Genomic DNA, 13,596 nt, shown 5'->3' with positions numbered 1-13,596 from the left:
TGTGGCAAGCTCTAAGCTATGCAGGCGCACCGTGGCCGAGCAGCTGGAGGAGAGATGCCTTCCTTGGCAGCTCCCTGCAGAGTGCGGAAGACCAGAGTGGCCGCGCCGCCGTTGTCAGTGGACGACACGCAGTTGCCGAGCCACGGAGAACACGTTGCTCTGCGATGTGTACCCGCGTCATATGACGAAAGACGAACAGTGGCCCTGTGGCGCAACGGATAACGCGTCTGACTACGGATCAGAAGATTCCAGGTTCGAATCTTGGCAGGGTCGGCATTTTGTTAGTTGCGGGCGCGTAGCTAGGCAGTGCATTCGAATGTTTCCACCTGCGTGGAGTGCAATGTCAATCCTGAGCATCTCGCAGCTGCATCTCGAGACGATCGTGGTAAATATCGCTTCGTGCAAGCGTCAGCGTAGCGTCAGTCGAGCAAAGTCGAGACAAGTCAAGCTGAGAGATGTTGCACAGTTAATTAAACGGTACGCGACGCTGACAACGCTTTTCCAAGTATCCCACGTCACGCAGCAGAGTGGCGCAGTGGAAGCGTGCTGGGCCCATAACCCAGAGGTCCGTGGATCGAAACCACGCTCTGCTAAAATTATTCCTTTTCTTGTGTGCTTCGAGCTCGATCATTAAGCCTGGGGTGCGCTGACCCAGCGTCAACAGCAAACCCTGTAAGTTCTGAAACGATGACGACGTCGTGTGGAGAATACGAGAAACACTTCCTAAGACGCAGAGTTTCTTACGATTCTGCAGCAACTACATTTCTCGATCACAACGTTAATGTCCTATCGGGCCACACGTGCAACTTTCGCGATATAAAAATCGCACCTCCCCGGCGGGGAATCGAACCCCGGTCTCCCGCGTGACAGGCGGGGATACTAACCACTATACTACCGAGGAATACGCAAACGACACGCACAACGCACGCACACTTATTCTTCTCAAGTAGGTGATTCATCTCAAATCTAGCGTCCCGATGCTTTCAGAGTCAGCTGCTACGAAATAAAAGTATGCCCCAGGTGAGGCTCGAACTCACAACCCCGGCATTGCTCACGGCTACTGCCTTATAAGTACCGTGCGCTAACCAATTGCGCCACTGGGGCTACAGCAGGGTGCTTTCAGTTAGCGGTATTTGCTTTGCTGCCAACCTGTTGTGGCTACAGACCCATCATACGACCGTCACCTGCGGCCATACTGCGACTTTAGCACCTGGCTACGGATGCTTCATACGATTCTTGTTTCATATGCTACACTTACAAGCATATCAACCGCTTGTCATCACCGAAAAATTGCAGAAAAACGCGCGCCTTGCCTTCTGCTACCTGTCCAACAGCGAGGGCAGATGTGTGGCAAGCTCTAAGCTATGCAGGCGCACCGTGGCCGAGCAGCTGGAGGAGAGATGCCTTCCTTGGCAGCTCCCTGCAGAGTGCGGAAGACCAGAGTGGCCGCGCCGCCGTTGTCAGTGGACGACACGCAGTTGCCGAGCCACGGAGAACACGTTGCTCTGCGATGTGTACCCGCGTCATATGACGAAAGACGAACAGTGGCCCTGTGGCGCAACGGATAACGCGTCTGACTACGGATCAGAAGATTCCAGGTTCGAATCCTGGCAGGGTCGGCATTTTGTTAGTTGCGGGCGCGTAGCTAGGCAGTGCATTCGAATGTTTCCACCTGCGTGGAGTGCAATGTCAATCCTGAGCATCTCGCAGCTGCATCTCGAGACGATCGTGGTAAATATCGCTTCGTGCAAGCGTCAGCGTAGCGTCAGTCGAGCAAAGTCGAGACAAGTCAAGCTGAGAGATGTTGCACAGTTAATTAAACGGTACGCGACGCTGACAACGCTTTTCCAAGTATCCCACGTCACGCAGCAGAGTGGCGCAGTGGAAGCGTGCTGGGCCCATAACCCAGAGGTCCGTGGATCGAAACCACGCTCTGCTAAAATTATTCCTTTTCTTGTGTGCTTCGAGCTCGATCATTAAGCCTGGGGTGCGCTGACCCAGCGTCAACAGCAAACCCTGTAAGTTCTGAAACGATGACGACGTCGTGTGGAGAATACGAGAAACACTTCCTAAGACGCAGAGTTTCTTACGATTCTGCAGCAACTACATTCCTCGATCACAACGTTAATGTCCTATCGGGCCACACGTGCAACTTTCGCGATATAAAAATCGCACCTCCCCGGCGGGGAATCGAACCCCGGTCTCCCGCGTGACAGGCGGGGATACTAACCACTATACTACCGAGGAATACGCAAACGACACGCACAACGCACGCACACTTATTGTTCTCAAGTAGGTGATTCATCTCAAATCTAGCGTCCCGATGCTTTCAGAGTCAGCTGCTACGAAATAAAAGTATGCCCCAGGTGAGGCTCGAACTCACAACCCCGGCATTGCTCACGGCTACTGCCTTATAAGTACCGTGCGCTAACCAATTGCGCCACTGGGGCTACAGCAGGGTGCTTTCAGTTAGCGGTATTTGCTTTGCTGCCAACCTGTTGTGGCTACAGACCCATCATACGACCGTCACCTGCGGCCATACTGCGACTTTAGCACCTGGCTACGGATGCTTCATACGATTCTTGTTTCATATGCTACACTTACAAGCATATCAACCGCTTGTCATCACCGAAAAATTGCAGAAAAACGCGCGCCTTGCCTTCTGCTACCTGTCCAACAGCGAGGGCAGATGTGTGGCAAGCTCTAAGCTATGCAGGCGCACCGTGGCCGAGCAGCTGGAGGAGAGATGCCTTCCTTGGCAGCTCCCTGCAGAGTGCGGAAGACCAGAGTGGCCGCGCCGCCGTTGTCAGTGGACGACACGCAGTTGCCGAGCCACGGAGAACACGTTGCTCTGCGATGTGTACCCGCGTCATATGACGAAAGACGAACAGTGGCCCTGTGGCGCAACGGATAACGCGTCTGACTACGGATCAGAAGATTCCAGGTTCGAATCTTGGCAGGGTCGGCATTTTGTTAGTTGCGGGCGCGTAGCTAGGCAGTGCATTCGAATGTTTCCACCTGCGTGGAGTGCAATGTCAATCCTGAGCATCTCGCAGCTGCATCTCGAGACGATCGTGGTAAATATCGCTTCGTGCAAGCGTCAGCGTAGCGTCAGTCGAGCAAAGTCGAGACAAGTCAAGCTGAGAGATGTTGCACAGTTAATTAAACGGTACGCGACGCTGACAACGCTTTTCCAAGTATCCCACGTCACGCAGCAGAGTGGCGCAGTGGAAGCGTGCTGGGCCCATAACCCAGAGGTCCGTGGATCGAAACCACGCTCTGCTAAAATTATTCCTTTTCTTGTGTGCTTCGAGCTCGATCATTAAGCCTGGGGTGCGCTGACCCAGCGTCAACAGCAAACCCTGTAAGTTCTGAAACGATGACGACGTCGTGTGGAGAATACGAGAAACACTTCCTAAGACGCAGAGTTTCTTACGATTCTGCAGCAACTACATTTCTCGATCACAACGTTAATGTCCTATCGGGCCACACGTGCAACTTTCGCGATATAAAAATCGCACCTCCCCGGCGGGGAATCGAACCCCGGTCTCCCGCGTGACAGGCGGGGATACTAACCACTATACTACCGAGGAATACGCAAACGACACGCACAACGCACGCACACTTATTCTTCTCAAGTAGGTGATTCATCTCAAATCTAGCGTCCCGATGCTTTCAGAGTCAGCTGCTACGAAATAAAAGTATGCCCCAGGTGAGGCTCGAACTCACAACCCCGGCATTGCTCACGGCTACTGCCTTATAAGTACCGTGCGCTAACCAATTGCGCCACTGGGGCTACAGCAGGGTGCTTTCAGTTAGCGGTATTTGCTTTGCTGCCAACCTGTTGTGGCTACAGACCCATCATACGACCGTCACCTGCGGCCATACTGCGACTTTAGCACCTGGCTACGGATGCTTCATACGATTCTTGTTTCATATGCTACACTTACAAGCATATCAACCGCTTGTCATCACCGAAAAATTGCAGAAAAACGCGCGCCTTGCCTTCTGCTACCTGTCCAACAGCGAGGGCAGATGTGTGGCAAGCTCTAAGCTATGCAGGCGCACCGTGGCCGAGCAGCTGGAGGAGAGATGCCTTCCTTGGCAGCTCCCTGCAGAGTGCGGAAGACCAGAGTGGCCGCGCCGCCGTTGTCAGTGGACGACACGCAGTTGCCGAGCCACGGAGAACACGTTGCTCTGCGATGTGTACCCGCGTCATATGACGAAAGACGAACAGTGGCCCTGTGGCGCAACGGATAACGCGTCTGACTACGGATCAGAAGATTCCAGGTTCGAATCTTGGCAGGGTCGGCATTTTGTTAGTTGCGGGCGCGTAGCTAGGCAGTGCATTCGAATGTTTCCACCTGCGTGGAGTGCAATGTCAATCCTGAGCATCTCGCAGCTGCATCTCGAGACGATCGTGGTAAATATCGCTTCGTGCAAGCGTCAGCGTAGCGTCAGTCGAGCAAAGTCGAGACAAGTCAAGCTGAGAGATGTTGCACAGTTAATTAAACGGTACGCGACGCTGACAACGCTTTTCCAAGTATCCCACGTCACGCAGCAGAGTGGCGCAGTGGAAGCGTGCTGGGCCCATAACCCAGAGGTCCGTGGATCGAAACCACGCTCTGCTAAAATTATTCCTTTTCTTGTGTGCTTCGAGCTCGATCATTAAGCCTGGGGTGCGCTGACCCAGCGTCAACAGCAAACCCTGTAAGTTCTGAAACGATGACGACGTCGTGTGGAGAATACGAGAAACACTTCCTAAGACGCAGAGTTTCTTACGATTCTGCAGCAACTACATTTCTCGATCACAACGTTAATGTCCTATCGGGCCACACGTGCAACTTTCGCGATATAAAAATCGCACCTCCCCGGCGGGGAATCGAACCCCGGTCTCCCGCGTGACAGGCGGGGATACTAACCACTATACTACCGAGGAATACGCAAACGACACGCACAACGCACGCACACTTATTCTTCTCAAGTAGGTGATTCATCTCAAATCTAGCGTCCCGATGCTTTCAGAGTCAGCTGCTACGAAATAAAAGTATGCCCCAGGTGAGGCTCGAACTCACAACCCCGGCATTGCTCACGGCTACTGCCTTATAAGTACCGTGCGCTAACCAATTGCGCCACTGGGGCTACAGCAGGGTGCTTTCAGTTAGCGGTATTTGCTTTGCTGCCAACCTGTTGTGGCTACAGACCCATCATACGACCGTCACCTGCGGCCATACTGCGACTTTAGCACCTGGCTACGGATGCTTCATACGATTCTTGTTTCATATGCTACACTTACAAGCATATCAACCGCTTGTCATCACCGAAAAATTGCAGAAAAACGCGCGCCTTGCCTTCTGCTACCTGTCCAACAGCGAGGGCAGATGTGTGGCAAGCTCTAAGCTATGCAGGCGCACCGTGGCCGAGCAGCTGGAGGAGAGATGCCTTCCTTGGCAGCTCCCTGCAGAGTGCGGAAGACCAGAGTGGCCGCGCCGCCGTTGTCAGTGGACGACACGCAGTTGCCGAGCCACGGAGAACACGTTGCTCTGCGATGTGTACCCGCGTCATATGACGAAAGACGAACAGTGGCCCTGTGGCGCAACGGATAACGCGTCTGACTACGGATCAGAAGATTCCAGGTTCGAATCTTGGCAGGGTCGGCATTTTGTTAGTTGCGGGCGCGTAGCTAGGCAGTGCATTCGAATGTTTCCACCTGCGTGGAGTGCAATGTCAATCCTGAGCATCTCGCAGCTGCATCTCGAGACGATCGTGGTAAATATCGCTTCGTGCAAGCGTCAGCGTAGCGTCAGTCGAGCAAAGTCGAGACAAGTCAAGCTGAGAGATGTTGCACAGTTAATTAAACGGTACGCGACGCTGACAACGCTTTTCCAAGTATCCCACGTCACGCAGCAGAGTGGCGCAGTGGAAGCGTGCTGGGCCCATAACCCAGAGGTCCGTGGATCGAAACCACGCTCTGCTAAAATTATTCCTTTTCTTGTGTGCTTCGAGCTCGATCATTAAGCCTGGGGTGCGCTGACCCAGCGTCAACAGCAAACCCTGTAAGTTCTGAAACGATGACGACGTCGTGTGGAGAATACGAGAAACACTTCCTAAGACGCAGAGTTTCTTACGATTCTGCAGCAACTACATTTCTCGATCACAACGTTAATGTCCTATCGGGCCACACGTGCAACTTTCGCGATATAAAAATCGCACCTCCCCGGCGGGGAATCGAACCCCGGTCTCCCGCGTGACAGGCGGGGATACTAACCACTATACTACCGAGGAATACGCAAACGACACGCACAACGCACGCACACTTATTCTTCTCAAGTAGGTGATTCATCTCAAATCTAGCGTCCCGATGCTTTCAGAGTCAGCTGCTACGAAATAAAAGTATGCCCCAGGTGAGGCTCGAACTCACAACCCCGGCATTGCTCACGGCTACTGCCTTATAAGTACCGTGCGCTAACCAATTGCGCCACTGGGGCTACAGCAGGGTGCTTTCAGTTAGCGGTATTTGCTTTGCTGCCAACCTGTTGTGGCTACAGACCCATCATACGACCGTCACCTGCGGCCATTCTGCGACTTTAGCACCTGGCTACGGATGCTTCATACGATTCTTGTTTCATATGCTACACTTACAAGCATATCAACCGCTTGTCATCACCGAAAAATTGCAGAAAAACGCGCGCCTTGCCTTCTGCTACCTGTCCAACAGCGAGGGCAGATGTGTGGCAAGCTCTAAGCTATGCAGGCGCACCGTGGCCGAGCAGCTGGAGGAGAGATGCCTTCCTTGGCAGCTCCCTGCAGAGTGCGGAAGACCAGAGTGGCCGCGCCGCCGTTGTCAGTGGACGACACGCAGTTGCCGAGCCACGGAGAACACGTTGCTCTGCGATGTGTACCCGCGTCATATGACGAAAGACGAACAGTGGCCCTGTGGCGCAACGGATAACGCGTCTGACTACGGATCAGAAGATTCCAGGTTCGAATCTTGGCAGGGTCGGCATTTTGTTAGTTGCGGGCGCGTAGCTAGGCAGTGCATTCGAATGTTTCCACCTGCGTGGAGTGCAATGTCAATCCTGAGCATCTCGCAGCTGCATCTCGAGACGATCGTGGTAAATATCGCTTCGTGCAAGCGTCAGCGTAGCGTCAGTCGAGCAAAGTCGAGACAAGTCAAGCTGAGAGATGTTGCACAGTTAATTAAACGGTACGCGACGCTGACAACGCTTTTCCAAGTATCCCACGTCACGCAGCAGAGTGGCGCAGTGGAAGCGTGCTGGGCCCATAACCCAGAGGTCCGTGGATCGAAACCACGCTCTGCTAAAATTATTCCTTTTCTTGTGTGCTTCGAGCTCGATCATTAAGCCTGGGGTGCGCTGACCCAGCGTCAACAGCAAACCCTGTAAGTTCTGAAACGATGACGACGTCGTGTGGAGAATACGAGAAACACTTCCTAAGACGCAGAGTTTCTTACGATTCTGCAGCAACTACATTTCTCGATCACAACGTTAATGTCCTATCGGGCCACACGTGCAACTTTCGCGATATAAAAATCGCACCTCCCCGGCGGGGAATCGAACCCCGGTCTCCCGCGTGACAGGCGGGGATACTAACCACTATACTACCGAGGAATACGCAAACGACACGCACAACGCACGCACACTTATTCTTCTCAAGTAGGTGATTCATCTCAAATCTAGCGTCCCGATGCTTTCAGAGTCAGCTGCTACGAAATAAAAGTATGCCCCAGGTGAGGCTCGAACTCACAACCCCGGCATTGCTCACGGCTACTGCCTTATAAGTACCGTGCGCTAACCAATTGCGCCACTGGGGCTACAGCAGGGTGCTTTCAGTTAGCGGTATTTGCTTTGCTGCCAACCTGTTGTGGCTACAGACCCATCATACGACCGTCACCTGCGGCCATACTGCGACTTTAGCACCTGGCTACGGATGCTTCATACGATTCTTGTTTCATATGCTACACTTACAAGCATATCAACCGCTTGTCATCACCGAAAAATTGCAGAAAAACGCGCGCCTTGCCTTCTGCTACCTGTCCAACAGCGAGGGCAGATGTGTGGCAAGCTCTAAGCTATGCAGGCGCACCGTGGCCGAGCAGCTGGAGGAGAGATGCCTTCCTTGGCAGCTCCCTGCAGAGTGCGGAAGACCAGAGTGGCCGCGCCGCCGTTGTCAGTGGACGACACGCAGTTGCCGAGCCACGGAGAACACGTTGCTCTGCGATGTGTACCCGCGTCATATGACGAAAGACGAACAGTGGCCCTGTGGCGCAACGGATAACGCGTCTGACTACGGATCAGAAGATTCCAGGTTCGAATCTTGGCAGGGTCGGCATTTTGTTAGTTGCGGGCGCGTAGCTAGGCAGTGCATTCGAATGTTTCCACCTGCGTGGAGTGCAATGTCAATCCTGAGCATCTCGCAGCTGCATCTCGAGACGATCGTGGTAAATATCGCTTCGTGCAAGCGTCAGCGTAGCGTCAGTCGAGCAAAGTCGAGACAAGTCAAGCTGAGAGATGTTGCACAGTTAATTAAACGGTACGCGACGCTGACAACGCTTTTCCAAGTATCCCACGTCACGCAGCAGAGTGGCGCAGTGGAAGCGTGCTGGGCCCATAACCCAGAGGTCCGTGGATCGAAACCACGCTCTGCTAAAATTATTCCTTTTCTTGTGTGCTTCGAGCTCGATCATTAAGCCTGGGGTGCGCTGACCCAGCGTCAACAGCAAACCCTGTAAGTTCTGAAACGATGACGACGTCGTGTGGAGAATACGAGAAACACTTCCTAAGACGCAGAGTTTCTTACGATTCTGCAGCAACTACATTTCTCGATCACAACGTTAATGTCCTATCGGGCCACACGTGCAACTTTCGCGATATAAAAATCGCACCTCCCCGGCGGGGAATCGAACCCCGGTCTCCCGCGTGACAGGCGGGGATACTAACCACTATACTACCGAGGAATACGCAAACGACACGCACAACGCACGCACACTTATTCTTCTCAAGTAGGTGATTCATCTCAAATCTAGCGTCCCGATGCTTTCAGAGTCAGCTGCTACGAAATAAAAGTATGCCCCAGGTGAGGCTCGAACTCACAACCCCGGCATTGCTCACGGCTACTGCCTTATAAGTACCGTGCGCTAACCAATTGCGCCACTGGGGCTACAGCAGGGTGCTTTCAGTTAGCGGTATTTGCTTTGCTGCCAACCTGTTGTGGCTACAGACCCATCATACGACCGTCACCTGCGGCCATACTGCGACTTTAGCACCTGGCTACGGATGCTTCATACGATTCTTGTTTCATATGCTACACTTACAAGCATATCAACCGCTTGTCATCACCGAAAAATTGCAGAAAAACGCGCGCCTTGCCTTCTGCTACCTGTCCAACAGCGAGGGCAGATGTGTGGCAAGCTCTAAGCTATGCAGGCGCACCGTGGCCGAGCAGCTGGAGGAGAGATGCCTTCCTTGGCAGCTCCCTGCAGAGTGCGGAAGACCAGAGTGGCCGCGCCGCCGTTGTCAGTGGACGACACGCAGTTGCCGAGCCACGGAGAACACGTTGCTCTGCGATGTGTACCCGCGTCATATGACGAAAGACGAACAGTGGCCCTGTGGCGCAACGGATAACGCGTCTGACTACGGATCAGAAGATTCCAGGTTCGAATCTTGGCAGGGTCGGCATTTTGTTAGTTGCGGGCGCGTAGCTAGGCAGTGCATTCGAATGTTTCCACCTGCGTGGAGTGCAATGTCAATCCTGAGCATCTCGCAGCTGCATCTCGAGACGATCGTGGTAAATATCGCTTCGTGCAAGCGTCAGCGTAGCGTCAGTCGAGACAAGTCAAGCTGAGAGATGTTGCACAGTTAATTAAACGGTACGCGACGCTGACAACGCTTTTCCAAGTATCCCACGTCACGCAGCAGAGTGGCGCAGTGGAAGCGTGCTGGGCCCATAACCCAGAGGTCCGTGGATCGAAACCACGCTCTGCTAAAATTATTCCTTTTCTTGTGTGCTTCGAGCTCGATCATTAAGCCTGGGGTGCGCTGACCCAGCGTCAACAGCAAACCCTGTAAGTTCTGAAACGATGACGACGTCGTGTGGAGAATACGAGAAACACTTCCTAAGACGCAGAGTTTCTTACGATTCTGCAGCAACTACATTTCTCGATCACAACGTTAATGTCCTATCGGGCCACACGTGCAACTTTCGCGATATAAAAATCGCACCTCCCCGGCGGGGAATCGAACCCCGGTCTCCCGCGTGACAGGCGGGGATACTAACCACTATACTACCGAGGAATACGCAAACGACACGCACAACGCACGCACACTTATTCTTCTCAAGTAGGTGATTCATCTCAAATCTAGCGTCCCGATGCTTTCAGAGTCAGCTGCTACGAAATAAAAGTATGCCCCAGGTGAGGCTCGAACTCACAACCCCGGCATTGCTCACGGCTACTGCCTTATAAGTACCGTGCGCTAACCAATTGCGCCACTGGGGCTACAGCAGGGTGCTTTCAGTTAGCGGTATTTGCTTTGCTGCCAACCTGTTGTGGCTACAGACCCATCATACGACCGTCACCTGCGGCCATACTGCGACTTTAGCACCTGGCTACGGATGCTTCATACGATTCTTGTTTCATATGCTACACTTACAAGCATATCAACCGCTTGTCATCACCGAAAAATTGCAGAAAAACGCGCGCCTTGCCTTCTGCTACCTGTCCAACAGCGAGGGCAGATGTGTGGCAAGCTCTAAGCTATGCAGGCGCACCGTGGCCGAGCAGCTGGAGGAGAGATGCCTTCCTTGGCAGCTCCCTGCAGAGTGCGGAAGACCAGAGTGGCCGCGCCGCCGTTGTCAGTGGACGACACGCAGTTGCCGAGCCACGGAGAACACGTTGCTCTGCGATGTGTACCCGCGTCATATGACGAAAGACGAACAGTGGCCCTGTGGCGCAACGGATAACGCGTCTGACTACGGATCAGAAGATTCCAGGTTCGAATCTTGGCAGGGTCGGCATTTTGTTAGTTGCGGGCGCGTAGCTAGGCAGTGCATTCGAATGTTTCCACCTGCGTGGAGTGCAATGTCAATCCTGAGCATCTCGCAGCTGCATCTCGAGACGATCGTGGTAAATATCGCTTCGTGCAAGCGTCAGCGTAGCGTCAGTCGAGACAAGTCAAGCTGAGAGATGTTGCACAGTTAATTAAACGGTACGCGACGCTGACAACGCTTTTCCAAGTATCCCACGTCACGCAGCAGAGTGGCGCAGTGGAAGCGTGCTGGGCCCATAACCCAGAGGTCCGTGGATCGAAACCACGCTCTGCTAAAATTATTCCTTTTCTTGTGTGCTTCGAGCTCGATCATTAAGCCTGGGGTGCGCTGACCCAGCGTCAACAGCAAACCCTGTAAGTTCTGAAACGATGACGACGTCGTGTGGAGAATACGAGAAACACTTCCTAAGACGCAGAGTTTCTTACGATTCTGCAGCAACTACATTTCTCGATCACAACGTTAATGTCCTATCGGGCCACACGTGCAACTTTCGCGATATAAAAATCGCACCTCCCCGGCGGGGAATCGAACCCCGGTCTCCCGCGTGACAGGCGGGGATACTAACCACTATACTACCGAGGAATACGCAAACGACACGCACAACGCACGCACACTTATTCTTCTCAAGTAGGTGATTCATCTCAAATCTAGCGTCCCGATGCTTTCAGAGTCAGCTGCTACGAAATAAAAGTATGCCCCAGGTGAGGCTCGAACTCACAACCCCGGCATTGCTAACGGCTACTGCCTTACAAGTACCGTGCGCTAACCAATTGCGCCACTGGGGCTACAGCAGGGTGCTTTCAGTTAGCGGTATTTGCTTTGCTGCCAACCTGTTGTGGCTACAGACCCATCATACGACCGTCACCTGCGGCCATACTGCGACTTTAGCACCTGGCTACGGATGCTTCATACGATTCTTGTTTCATATGCTACACTTACAAGCATATCAACCGCTTGTCATCACCGAAAAATTGCAGAAAAACGCGCGCCTTGCCTTCTGCTACCTGTCCAACAGCGAGGGCAGATGTGTGGCAAGCTCTAAGCTATGCAGGCGCACCGTGGCCGAGCAGCTGGAGGAGAGATGCCTTCCTTGGCAGCTCCCTGCAGAGTGCGGAAGACCAGAGTGGCCGCGCCGCCGTTGTCAGTGGACGACACGCAGTTGCCGAGCCACGGAGAACACGTTGCTCTGCGATGTGTACCCGCGTCATATGACGAAAGACGAACAGTGGCCCTGTGGCGCAACGGATAACGCGTCTGACTACGGATCAGAAGATTCCAGGTTCGAATCTTGGCAGGGTCGGCATTTTGTTAGTTGCGGGCGCGTAGCTAGGCAGTGCATTCGAATGTTTCCACCTGCGTGGAGTGCAATGTCAATCCTGAGCATCTCGCAGCTGCATCTCGAGACGATCGTGGTAAATATCGCTTCGTGCAAGCGTCAGCGTAGCGTCAGTCGAGCAAAGTCGAGACAAGTCAAGCTGAGAGATGTTGCACAGTTAATTAAACGGTACGCGACGCTGACAACGCTTTTCCAAGTATCCCACGTCACGCAGCAGAGTGGCGCAGTGGAAGCGTGCTGGGCCCATAACCCAGAGGTCCGTGGATCGAAACCACGCTCTGCTAAAATTATTCCTTTTCTTGTGTGCTTCGAGCTCGATCATTAAGCCTGGGGTGCGCTGACCCAGCGTCAACAGCAAACCCTGTAAGTTCTGAAACGATGACGACGTCGTGTGGAGAATACGAGAAACACTTCCTAAGACGCAGAGTTTCTTACGATTCTGCAGCAACTACATTTCTCGATCACAACGTTAATGTCCTATCGGGCCACACGTGCAACTTTCGCGATATAAAAATCGCACCTCCCCGGCGGGGAATCGAACCCCGGTCTCCCGCGTGACAGGCGGGGATACTAACCACTATACTACCGAGGAATACGCAAACGACACGCACAACGCACGCACACTTATTCTTCTCAAGTAGGTGATTCATCTCAAATCTAGCGTCCCGATGCTTTCAGAGTCAGCTGCTACGAAATAAAAGTATGCCCCAGGTGAGGCTCGAACTCACAACCCCGGCATTGCTCACGGCTACTGCCTTATAAGTACCGTGCGCTAACCAATTGCGCCACTGGGGCTACAGCAGGGTGCTTTCAGTTAGCGGTATTTGCTTTGCTGCCAACCTGTTGTGGCTACAGACCCATCATACGACCGTCACCTGCGGCCATACTGCGACTTTAGCACCTGGCTACGGATGCTTCATACGATTCTTGTTTCATATGCTACACTTACAAGCATATCAACCGCTTGTCATCACCGAAAAATTGCAGAAAAACGCGCGCCTTGCCTTCTGCTACCTGTCCAACAGCGAGGGCAGATGTGTGGCAAGCTCTAAGCTATGCAGGCGCACCGTGGCCGAGCAGCTGGAGGAGAGATGCCTTCCTTGGCAGCTCCCTGCAGAGTGCGGAAGACCAGAGTGGCCGCGCCGCCGTTGTCAGTGGACGACACGCAGTTGCCGAGCCACGGAGAACACGTT

General features: G+C 53.3%; 40 non-coding genes across 40 annotated transcripts; 20 read left to right on the top strand and 20 right to left on the bottom strand.

Moving 5' to 3' along the window:
* Positions 1-200: 200 nt before the first annotated feature.
* Trnar-acg (transfer RNA arginine (anticodon ACG)) lies at positions 201-273 on the top strand. The gene has a single exon. It is a non-coding gene; the product is annotated as a tRNA-Arg (tRNA).
* A 248-nt stretch (positions 274-521) lies between these two features.
* Positions 522-593, top strand: Trnam-cau (transfer RNA methionine (anticodon CAU)). Its single transcript has one exon. It is a non-coding gene; the product is annotated as a tRNA-Met (tRNA).
* Positions 594-829: 236 nt separating this feature from the next.
* On the bottom strand, positions 830-901 carry Trnad-guc (transfer RNA aspartic acid (anticodon GUC)). Its single transcript has one exon. It is a non-coding gene; the product is annotated as a tRNA-Asp (tRNA).
* Positions 902-1,012: 111 nt separating this feature from the next.
* On the bottom strand, positions 1,013-1,104 carry Trnai-uau (transfer RNA isoleucine (anticodon UAU)). The gene is given in 2 exon segments: positions 1,013-1,048; positions 1,067-1,104. It is a non-coding gene; the product is annotated as a tRNA-Ile (tRNA).
* A 442-nt stretch (positions 1,105-1,546) lies between these two features.
* Trnar-acg (transfer RNA arginine (anticodon ACG)) lies at positions 1,547-1,619 on the top strand. The gene has a single exon. It is a non-coding gene; the product is annotated as a tRNA-Arg (tRNA).
* Positions 1,620-1,867: 248 nt separating this feature from the next.
* Positions 1,868-1,939, top strand: Trnam-cau (transfer RNA methionine (anticodon CAU)). The gene has a single exon. It is a non-coding gene; the product is annotated as a tRNA-Met (tRNA).
* Positions 1,940-2,175: 236 nt separating this feature from the next.
* On the bottom strand, positions 2,176-2,247 carry Trnad-guc (transfer RNA aspartic acid (anticodon GUC)). Its single transcript has one exon. It is a non-coding gene; the product is annotated as a tRNA-Asp (tRNA).
* Positions 2,248-2,358: 111 nt separating this feature from the next.
* Trnai-uau (transfer RNA isoleucine (anticodon UAU)) lies at positions 2,359-2,450 on the bottom strand. Its single transcript is given in 2 exon segments — positions 2,359-2,394; positions 2,413-2,450. It is a non-coding gene; the product is annotated as a tRNA-Ile (tRNA).
* Positions 2,451-2,892: 442 nt separating this feature from the next.
* On the top strand, positions 2,893-2,965 carry Trnar-acg (transfer RNA arginine (anticodon ACG)). Its single transcript has one exon. It is a non-coding gene; the product is annotated as a tRNA-Arg (tRNA).
* A 248-nt stretch (positions 2,966-3,213) lies between these two features.
* On the top strand, positions 3,214-3,285 carry Trnam-cau (transfer RNA methionine (anticodon CAU)). The gene has a single exon. It is a non-coding gene; the product is annotated as a tRNA-Met (tRNA).
* A 236-nt stretch (positions 3,286-3,521) lies between these two features.
* Trnad-guc (transfer RNA aspartic acid (anticodon GUC)) lies at positions 3,522-3,593 on the bottom strand. Its single transcript has one exon. It is a non-coding gene; the product is annotated as a tRNA-Asp (tRNA).
* Positions 3,594-3,704: 111 nt separating this feature from the next.
* On the bottom strand, positions 3,705-3,796 carry Trnai-uau (transfer RNA isoleucine (anticodon UAU)). The gene is given in 2 exon segments: positions 3,705-3,740; positions 3,759-3,796. It is a non-coding gene; the product is annotated as a tRNA-Ile (tRNA).
* A 442-nt stretch (positions 3,797-4,238) lies between these two features.
* Trnar-acg (transfer RNA arginine (anticodon ACG)) lies at positions 4,239-4,311 on the top strand. Its single transcript has one exon. It is a non-coding gene; the product is annotated as a tRNA-Arg (tRNA).
* A 248-nt stretch (positions 4,312-4,559) lies between these two features.
* Positions 4,560-4,631, top strand: Trnam-cau (transfer RNA methionine (anticodon CAU)). The gene has a single exon. It is a non-coding gene; the product is annotated as a tRNA-Met (tRNA).
* Positions 4,632-4,867: 236 nt separating this feature from the next.
* Trnad-guc (transfer RNA aspartic acid (anticodon GUC)) lies at positions 4,868-4,939 on the bottom strand. Its single transcript has one exon. It is a non-coding gene; the product is annotated as a tRNA-Asp (tRNA).
* A 111-nt stretch (positions 4,940-5,050) lies between these two features.
* On the bottom strand, positions 5,051-5,142 carry Trnai-uau (transfer RNA isoleucine (anticodon UAU)). The gene is given in 2 exon segments: positions 5,051-5,086; positions 5,105-5,142. It is a non-coding gene; the product is annotated as a tRNA-Ile (tRNA).
* Positions 5,143-5,584: 442 nt separating this feature from the next.
* Trnar-acg (transfer RNA arginine (anticodon ACG)) lies at positions 5,585-5,657 on the top strand. The gene has a single exon. It is a non-coding gene; the product is annotated as a tRNA-Arg (tRNA).
* Positions 5,658-5,905: 248 nt separating this feature from the next.
* Positions 5,906-5,977, top strand: Trnam-cau (transfer RNA methionine (anticodon CAU)). Its single transcript has one exon. It is a non-coding gene; the product is annotated as a tRNA-Met (tRNA).
* Positions 5,978-6,213: 236 nt separating this feature from the next.
* Positions 6,214-6,285, bottom strand: Trnad-guc (transfer RNA aspartic acid (anticodon GUC)). The gene has a single exon. It is a non-coding gene; the product is annotated as a tRNA-Asp (tRNA).
* Positions 6,286-6,396: 111 nt separating this feature from the next.
* Positions 6,397-6,488, bottom strand: Trnai-uau (transfer RNA isoleucine (anticodon UAU)). The gene is given in 2 exon segments: positions 6,397-6,432; positions 6,451-6,488. It is a non-coding gene; the product is annotated as a tRNA-Ile (tRNA).
* A 442-nt stretch (positions 6,489-6,930) lies between these two features.
* Positions 6,931-7,003, top strand: Trnar-acg (transfer RNA arginine (anticodon ACG)). Its single transcript has one exon. It is a non-coding gene; the product is annotated as a tRNA-Arg (tRNA).
* A 248-nt stretch (positions 7,004-7,251) lies between these two features.
* On the top strand, positions 7,252-7,323 carry Trnam-cau (transfer RNA methionine (anticodon CAU)). The gene has a single exon. It is a non-coding gene; the product is annotated as a tRNA-Met (tRNA).
* A 236-nt stretch (positions 7,324-7,559) lies between these two features.
* Trnad-guc (transfer RNA aspartic acid (anticodon GUC)) lies at positions 7,560-7,631 on the bottom strand. The gene has a single exon. It is a non-coding gene; the product is annotated as a tRNA-Asp (tRNA).
* Positions 7,632-7,742: 111 nt separating this feature from the next.
* Positions 7,743-7,834, bottom strand: Trnai-uau (transfer RNA isoleucine (anticodon UAU)). Its single transcript is given in 2 exon segments — positions 7,743-7,778; positions 7,797-7,834. It is a non-coding gene; the product is annotated as a tRNA-Ile (tRNA).
* Positions 7,835-8,276: 442 nt separating this feature from the next.
* Positions 8,277-8,349, top strand: Trnar-acg (transfer RNA arginine (anticodon ACG)). The gene has a single exon. It is a non-coding gene; the product is annotated as a tRNA-Arg (tRNA).
* Positions 8,350-8,597: 248 nt separating this feature from the next.
* On the top strand, positions 8,598-8,669 carry Trnam-cau (transfer RNA methionine (anticodon CAU)). The gene has a single exon. It is a non-coding gene; the product is annotated as a tRNA-Met (tRNA).
* Positions 8,670-8,905: 236 nt separating this feature from the next.
* Trnad-guc (transfer RNA aspartic acid (anticodon GUC)) lies at positions 8,906-8,977 on the bottom strand. Its single transcript has one exon. It is a non-coding gene; the product is annotated as a tRNA-Asp (tRNA).
* Positions 8,978-9,088: 111 nt separating this feature from the next.
* Trnai-uau (transfer RNA isoleucine (anticodon UAU)) lies at positions 9,089-9,180 on the bottom strand. The gene is given in 2 exon segments: positions 9,089-9,124; positions 9,143-9,180. It is a non-coding gene; the product is annotated as a tRNA-Ile (tRNA).
* Positions 9,181-9,622: 442 nt separating this feature from the next.
* On the top strand, positions 9,623-9,695 carry Trnar-acg (transfer RNA arginine (anticodon ACG)). Its single transcript has one exon. It is a non-coding gene; the product is annotated as a tRNA-Arg (tRNA).
* A 238-nt stretch (positions 9,696-9,933) lies between these two features.
* Positions 9,934-10,005, top strand: Trnam-cau (transfer RNA methionine (anticodon CAU)). Its single transcript has one exon. It is a non-coding gene; the product is annotated as a tRNA-Met (tRNA).
* Positions 10,006-10,241: 236 nt separating this feature from the next.
* Trnad-guc (transfer RNA aspartic acid (anticodon GUC)) lies at positions 10,242-10,313 on the bottom strand. The gene has a single exon. It is a non-coding gene; the product is annotated as a tRNA-Asp (tRNA).
* Positions 10,314-10,424: 111 nt separating this feature from the next.
* Positions 10,425-10,516, bottom strand: Trnai-uau (transfer RNA isoleucine (anticodon UAU)). Its single transcript is given in 2 exon segments — positions 10,425-10,460; positions 10,479-10,516. It is a non-coding gene; the product is annotated as a tRNA-Ile (tRNA).
* Positions 10,517-10,958: 442 nt separating this feature from the next.
* Positions 10,959-11,031, top strand: Trnar-acg (transfer RNA arginine (anticodon ACG)). Its single transcript has one exon. It is a non-coding gene; the product is annotated as a tRNA-Arg (tRNA).
* Positions 11,032-11,269: 238 nt separating this feature from the next.
* Trnam-cau (transfer RNA methionine (anticodon CAU)) lies at positions 11,270-11,341 on the top strand. Its single transcript has one exon. It is a non-coding gene; the product is annotated as a tRNA-Met (tRNA).
* A 236-nt stretch (positions 11,342-11,577) lies between these two features.
* Positions 11,578-11,649, bottom strand: Trnad-guc (transfer RNA aspartic acid (anticodon GUC)). The gene has a single exon. It is a non-coding gene; the product is annotated as a tRNA-Asp (tRNA).
* A 111-nt stretch (positions 11,650-11,760) lies between these two features.
* Trnat-ugu (transfer RNA threonine (anticodon UGU)) lies at positions 11,761-11,852 on the bottom strand. Its single transcript is given in 2 exon segments — positions 11,761-11,796; positions 11,815-11,852. It is a non-coding gene; the product is annotated as a tRNA-Thr (tRNA).
* Positions 11,853-12,294: 442 nt separating this feature from the next.
* On the top strand, positions 12,295-12,367 carry Trnar-acg (transfer RNA arginine (anticodon ACG)). Its single transcript has one exon. It is a non-coding gene; the product is annotated as a tRNA-Arg (tRNA).
* A 248-nt stretch (positions 12,368-12,615) lies between these two features.
* On the top strand, positions 12,616-12,687 carry Trnam-cau (transfer RNA methionine (anticodon CAU)). The gene has a single exon. It is a non-coding gene; the product is annotated as a tRNA-Met (tRNA).
* Positions 12,688-12,923: 236 nt separating this feature from the next.
* Positions 12,924-12,995, bottom strand: Trnad-guc (transfer RNA aspartic acid (anticodon GUC)). Its single transcript has one exon. It is a non-coding gene; the product is annotated as a tRNA-Asp (tRNA).
* Positions 12,996-13,106: 111 nt separating this feature from the next.
* Trnai-uau (transfer RNA isoleucine (anticodon UAU)) lies at positions 13,107-13,198 on the bottom strand. Its single transcript is given in 2 exon segments — positions 13,107-13,142; positions 13,161-13,198. It is a non-coding gene; the product is annotated as a tRNA-Ile (tRNA).
* Between the last annotated feature and the right edge of the window lie 398 nt (positions 13,199-13,596).

Source organism: Schistocerca cancellata, unplaced genomic scaffold (assembly GCF_023864275.1).
Source record: "Schistocerca cancellata isolate TAMUIC-IGC-003103 unplaced genomic scaffold, iqSchCanc2.1 HiC_scaffold_1165, whole genome shotgun sequence".
Classification (NCBI taxonomy): Eukaryota; Metazoa; Arthropoda; class Insecta; order Orthoptera; family Acrididae; genus Schistocerca; species Schistocerca cancellata.
This window is presented reverse-complemented; position numbering and strand designations above follow the sequence as displayed.